We start from the raw sequence: 7507 nt of genomic DNA, 5'->3' as shown, positions 1-7507 counted from the left end.
ATAATCATCCTATGAGCCAGATCAAGTGGACTTTATGTTCGCACATGAGGGAATACATACAAAAGAAAATGAGGAAATACATGAAGAAAAGATAACTATAATCTTTATGCTTGCACATAACTACATAAGATGCTTTTTTTGTTCTAAAAAATTACAGCTCTAAAGCCAAAATTTGTATTCTATAACTAAAAGAGACTTCTGTCTATAGGCTTATGAGCTAACACTAACCTTAAAACAGTTAAAGCTCATTCGGTGACGTTACAACATGACAATATACACTCAATTTTAAAACTCTTAACATGTGCATACCTCATTCGAAAGGACTCCGTCTTCCTCTTTGAAACCCTAGACTTGGCGCTCCAATAGTTTTATAATCCCACACAATCTCACCAAGCATGTCTTGAGGCAAACACAACCTTCCTTGTTTCACTGATCTTTGCAACTCACAAAACAACTTCAAATCCTGCAACTTTATATAATCCAGCAACACCTGTTCATGATCCGGGACCCACCTCCTCGGAAATGGGGTATAATCACACGGTGGAATCATATTCATACGCGAAAACCTAACCCCTTCAATCGCATCAGCAAGACCCAATCTCAACAAATCAGCATACTCGGGAGTCCTATTATCCATGCTCTGCCTAAGTGGACGGCTAAGATCGCGGTGAACCTTTCTTAAACACCTTAGCCCTTGATTTCATCTTATACCGAGCAGCATATAATTTAGCCACCGAGTTTCGAATAACATACGCGCAGAAACCAACCACCTTCTTTCGGTTATCTGCATATTGATACCAATCAGCCATTGTTTCAAGAAACTTATTCATCTGTGCATTCGTTTGTGCTTGACCACAATAAAGCATTGGAGTACACGGTAATGGCTCGGGATCTTTATCCCCTTTAACAAACTTAAGCCGTCTAAACTGTCCTATGCATTGTTGCAAACTCGCAGTAACCGAAAGCAAAATCCCAACACTTTTTTGACTCACGATATGACCACCGCTTGATGCAAACCGAATAGTTGGATATATCACTCTTTGACCGATTACATGATCCAAAAACTGAACCCCTCTGCTTACATGTTCAATTTCGATCTTTGATTCATTTAACTTCAGCGCGTACTTATTCTCGCAAAACTCGATTATCAAATCCCTAATCTCCAACGCATCCTTTCTTGACCCTCTAATTCCTATCAAGAAATGACCACCGTAACGAATGTAATCCATCTTTTTGGATTTATCTTTCCCACCCCCGCGTACAAACTCGGGCCATGACGGCGTATGATTACCATGATCATTAATGACAAAACTATCATTGCATGTAGAACAAAATTCTTGGATTTTGTCCTCCATCATGTGATCTAACTCATTAAGATAAATATTAGCAATTAAAGGACTTAATATTCCACAATAACCATAATTAGGTACCTTTGCAGCCTCCACAGGTGCAAAATCATAAAATGTTCTTAGCCAATACGGGTCGGGTTTCGCCTCGTTTTCATCAAGAACTTTCTTCCTCTTCAAACCCTTTTTCTTGTTTTTTTTTCCTCTTAATCTTTTCATCATCAAGCCCCGACTTTGACGCTCCTTTTAACCCGGATTTGATCAAAACCAATACTTTCTGATCCGTAACACCTTTTTCAACGAACTCGATCAGCAAATTGGCATCTAAACTATCAAACATTTCGGTTAAATCGCCTTTCAAGAACCAAACATACCCTGCAAAATTACTCCGAATCGTTCGAATCACCGTATGCGCGTTCCTTTTCGGGCGAAAGGCGTGCGATTTGGGGGAAAACCCCGCCTCAAAGACCGGCTCGAGAATCATCAAAAGCAATTCTTGCTTGAAACGGAGGGTCATTGGATGCTGAAATCATCCGAAGCTTTCGATTTGAGAGCTTTGAAACATGGGTTTTATCATTAGGGTTTTGAATGTAAGGCTTGGTTTTCATGTTCCATTGAAACTGACCTTGTACGACGGCGTTTCGAAGAGAAAGGAGGTTGGTGAGGACGTGGGACTGGACGGCGTGTCTGGCTGGGTATGAGCCGGTGAAGTGGGCGCAGGTGCGTTGGTACGCTAGGACCCATAGGTCGAGTTTGGAGATGAAACCGGTGAGGTTGGAGAAGTGGGTTTGGCTTCGGGTTGTGAAGGTTTTGATCCATAAATCGGAGAGGACTTGAAATGGGTCTTGTTTGGGTGGTTGTTGATGACGATGGCGGTGGGGGTGGGGAGTAGAGAGGTGTGAGAAGGTGCAGGTAAGGTGTTTGAGTTTAGTCCTAAGAGACATTGGCTATGCACCGGGGGCGGGGGAAACTTTGTTTGATTGGTATGCCTTATGAACTTGCTACTTGCAAACTTGATGAGCTTTAACAAATACCTCCTGCTTCAGTTGTCCTCGATGATTATTGATCACGCACCTTAAAGAATGCATGGCGGCTAATCACTTTCAAAAGTAAACAAAGGCACGCCAAATCTGTTTCAATCACACAGCAAAACGTCTTCAAGAAAGCACTCATAAACATGTTATAACCATACATTCAATCTATCAACTACAATAAAAACTAATAACAAAAAAGGGCAAAACAAATTATGGATTTCAATCCATAAAAATGACCCTAAACACGTCTGGTTTTTTCTAACAAATCGAACCATGTCATTATTGAAATTTTCAATTTCACTTATAAAGAACCTCGAAACCCGAAAGCTAACCGTACACCACCTGAAGTGTGCGGTAATTAGACGGTCCAATTTAGTTTTTTTAACGATCGATTTCAGAACTCCACGGTCAACTGTTTAAGTTTCGTGGGTCTGTTGTCCTTATCTTTTACATAAAAAACAACTTTAAAACCATAAATAAACTGTAAACTACTACTGGATTGGATCAGACCTGGAAGTGTCTCCATGTGTAATGATTATGTCCTGGCAGTTTATACTGACCATCTGTCTAGTTTATTCCTTCAAGCAAACCACATCAGTTGTATCGTCTGTCTATCGGTGATGTGTTCACGCAGTACCTAATGCAGAGGAGTTATAAGTATTAATTTAAAACATATGTCGGCTGTATGTTTCGATAGTATGACGCTTACATGTACTTGAATATGGTTTGTCAGCTAAAAGGAAGAGCGTCATGTGAATACTCAAATATTACGCTGCACCTTAATTTGTTCATACATTTTAGTGTGATTTTACCCTAAAACGAAGTATTATCAATCAACCTTTGTCCCTAGCATAACCAAAAAATAAGTAATATTTTTTTTTTGTTTAATTGTAGGATTAGATGGCTCTAAAAAAAGAAGGCTGAAACTAAAATTAAGATCATCAATCAATATTTGTCTGTGCTTTTTTTAGTTCAGAAATAACCAATATTTGTGAACATGAAATTAAGTAATTAGATAATTGGAGTTTATCATAAAAGTGTCTTTCACATCTTGTGTAGCAGCAACATTTAAGAGATTTCAAGTTTTTTTTTTTAAGAAAATCTCTTAACCCCAAAGCATAAAATTTCATTTTATTATGCCCTTGAATCTACAAATCATGACTTTAACTGGTGATTCATGGATAAAGTATGAAAAAAGTTCTATTTAACAAAATTGATGTTTATGAAGATATTAACCATAAAATTCAAGTTTTTAACATAACAAAGTCACAATCTGACAATAATATACGACATACAATTACCAACCAGTATATAATTGCATAAAATCAATCAATTGGACATTTTTATTTTACGGAGTAAGTTTTTTTAGCCCTAAAATTACCAGAGAGTTGAGGCAAAATCAGAAAACAATGACGAAAGAGGAACGCCAAGAGGTTGGTTAGTGGCGGAGAAGCGCGTAAGCGGCGGCAGGGGGTGAGCTGGTGGCGGTCCGGCGGAGCCTGAGGCTTGAGCAGGAACGTTGTTCTGTTCTGTTTGTGGTTCTAATGTTATTAATTTAAAATTATAAAACCCTAGTTATTATATTTGATTATTTGACTAAAAGGAAAAAAGCAACAAAAAGAAGTAAAACCAACAACTTTTTCCATATTATTATCTAGTCAACTAGTTTAATTTTGTATCGCTTCTAAATAATTTTTTAAAAAAGTTGGTGTCCTGGGACCGATGATCACTACGTAGGTCCGCCCCTGCCTAGGTACCTGTTTCTTGATTCATTTATTTGATTATTTTTCCATATTGTTATATAGTCAACTAGTTTGAGGCAGAGTGTGGTTATGGTACAAAATGAGATTAGTCTAAAAAACGTGAGAACTAATCCTGAGCGTCAGTTTTTAATATAGACAGTTGAGATTTATTTGGTGGTCAAATTATTAACTAAAAGGTGTCTTAAATGAAATCAAGGGCATTTTAGTAAAAAAATGCTATTTAGTTAAGAGAAACTCACGTAAAATACCCACAATACGTGCCCCACCTTAAATGAGTCGTTAGCCACATAAATAAATAATTAAAATCCAAAATAAAGGAAAAATGTTCTGATAAAGTGTTTAATAAGTGACTTGTAAGATACATGATAACACACTTTTTTAAAATAAAAAGCACAATTTATATTATAACAACTATGTTTATAAAAATAAAACAATACATTTATATAATAGCAACACGATTTATCTCTTTAAAAATAAACAACACATTTATATTATAACAACACTAATAAAAATAAATTAAAACAATACATTTATACAATAACAACACAATTTTTATTTATAAAAAGAGAACAACACATTTATATTATAACAATACAAACACGTTTGTACTTAAAAACACAATATATATTTATAAATAAAACAACACTGGTTACACTATAACAACACAGGTTAAACTATAATTCTATAGCAGCACACTTTAGTAAAATAAAATAAAACAAAACCGACACATAAAATAGCTTAAAACTCAACCATGTGAAAAAAATCATAGAAGGTGAAATCTTTAGAAATTCTTATCGTTAGGTTCTTGTTAGAATTTGCTTCAACAGGTTTTCAAAGGCATATATTGAGATCATAAATATCATTCAAAACAAAAATAAATGGTTGCATAAATTCAGGAATTGCCAAAACGAGCAATAAACAAAAATACAAAAATGCCCTTTTTATTAATTAGATAGATACCATGTGGCAGCTTGGTATTGGTTCTTATTGTTTTTAGGAAAAATTGTTTTCTATTTGATCCTAACTCGTTTGAGACATGTGTATTACACAAGTAATGAAAATTTTAAACTCTAGCCATTAAGTAAAATTCAGTCAACAAAATAATCATATATTGTTAATACAATTACAATTTATATTAAAATTGTAAAAATTACATAACTAAGGTTACACAAATATGATACACATAAGTAAAAAACTTTCTTGTACACTACATTTGTTATATTTATGGTATACATTGTTTATCAAAAATCAAAATCTTTAGTTCATGTCTACTTGTAGCTCTTGATATAGCCACTTATATATGCATAATGACCCGACATAAACCGTAAATATGAAGGATTAATATAAATTTTACAAATTCGGATCCTATATAATTGAACAAGGCTAACATTTAATATTAATCAAGAAACACTTGGAACACTTCGTCATGGATATCCAACCCCTAAATCCGGTTATAATTGAAAGTTCTATGTAAGTATATCTTAGGCAAGAACAAGGATACCGATCTTTACTACTTTACTACGCATTCAAGGCATCTTATGCATGATAATTTGGTTTAATTAGCATGCATGAATTAAGTGGAACACCACAAATCTTATAATATCATAAAAGTACTAGCTATATAATGAAGCTACACAACCACCCAAGACCGAAATATGGCTGCAACACTTCTTGTTTGGGTCTAGCTACTTCTCATCCGTCACTATTAGAGAGAGAGAGAGAAGGCATAAGAAACCGAAATGTGTGACATGACCAGGTGTACACAGGAGTTTTAAGCTGGAAATGGACCCTTATGTACTCCACTTTGACACCTAAAAACCTGCATAATACCACTTAGGTCCTTGACAAGTCCCTATCTTAAACACAAAACTCACTCGAAGCATATGGTTTGACAGGTTTGTGAGGGCCACCAAACACCAATTTCCAGCAGTGAATTAGAGCCCTTGGATCACCACTAGATCCACCAATAGGATGCAACTCCAAGGATTCTAAGTCCTCTATAAAGACCAACCCACACTTAACACCTTCACATACCACATCATTCTTGCACCAAACCACACTAAAGCTACTCAAGCTTCTATTCAGAAAATTAGTCCATAAAAAATGATTATATCTCCCTTTATACAACAACAAATTTTCTTCTGTTTTCGGGGAAAAAAGAATCAAGAAAAAATTACAAAATTTTTTCTTGATTTTTAGTATATTTTCACTCAAATTTTGGTGGTGGGGAGTCTTCCATCGACCTTTACAATTACAATAATGAAAAAATTTTCTGTTTTTCGGGAAGGCCATATATAAGAATTTTAGTTCAAATTAATGACGTTGAAACTAATTCATTCCATGTTAAAAATTTTTGAATAACTTTATGACTTTCCACTTGGAGATTAAAACTCCTATGTCTTAGTTGAATTCTCCAGCTCATCTCGCCCAATTTGAACAAGGATTCGACCTACAAATCACCTTCATTGCTGAACTGCGCAAAATCGGAGTTACACGTCTATCTTCTATTCATATATATCTTTGAACCATCAAACGATCACTTGATTCTTTTTCCTATCCTTTTGGGTTCCACTGAAGTTTATCAAATCAAATATTCTTAGCCATTGGATCCCGTTTACACCCCCAAACTGACTTCACATACCTTTCTGCATAAACTTAGCCTCTTTATTTGGGGAACGATCAAGCAAGAGGAAGCAATATGAAGGCTAGGAGGTGTTGACCAAAGTTCGTGGCTAATAATCCTTTGCAACCTTAGTAGTTGATCGGAGTAAGATGCAAACCTATTTAGTGTTGAGGAATATTTTAAATCAAAAGAACCAAATGTGAGTTTCACGACCCCTTGCCTCTTTACTATTTTACAAATTAGGGGAAAACATATAAAACTTATTCGATAACTTTACATGAACTTAGTTAGTAACTTTACAAAAACTTATTTAGTAACTTTGCATAAACTTATATTGAAATTTTGCATAAACTAATTTCTTAACTTATTTATTTCTACAAACTACCCAAAAAAAAATACCCTCCTTAATCATTTTAGCTTGTCCAGCACTCCCTTCGAAGCCTTGAACAACGAAAAACAATATTTTGGCAATGAATTAAGCACCGATTGATCACCAATGACAAGTTGGCTCTAGAATGGGATGTAGCACATGTTCCAGTTTATGTTGTTATCCAAGCCCGCAAAGAATTTTCCAAATATACTACGGTAAGTCTGCCTGTATTTTGTGATCCGAACTTAATTAATACTTAAAAAAAGACATGTTTTGATCCGTTAACCAACCCGAATTTACACAAATTGAGGGTTGTTATGTTGTGGGTTGTGTGTTTGCATTTTTCGTTTCGAAAATGGTTACTATATTTA

At 35.1% G+C, this 7507-nt stretch overlaps 1 pseudogene; it reads right to left on the bottom strand.

Moving 5' to 3' along the window:
- Positions 1-310: 310 nt before the first annotated feature.
- LOC143605225 (nuclear intron maturase 1, mitochondrial pseudogene) lies at positions 311-2406 on the bottom strand (annotated as a pseudogene).
- Positions 2407-7507: the final 5101 nt, after the last annotated feature.

The sequence above is a fragment of the Bidens hawaiensis genome, unplaced genomic scaffold, assembly GCF_021521415.1.
Source record: "Bidens hawaiensis isolate Kalapana, Puna unplaced genomic scaffold, B.hawaiensis_p1.1 tig00068735_1, whole genome shotgun sequence".
NCBI lineage: Eukaryota > Viridiplantae > Streptophyta > Magnoliopsida > Asterales > Asteraceae > Bidens > Bidens hawaiensis.
Note: the sequence above shows the minus strand (reverse complement) of the source record. Positions and strands in the feature narration are given on the sequence as shown.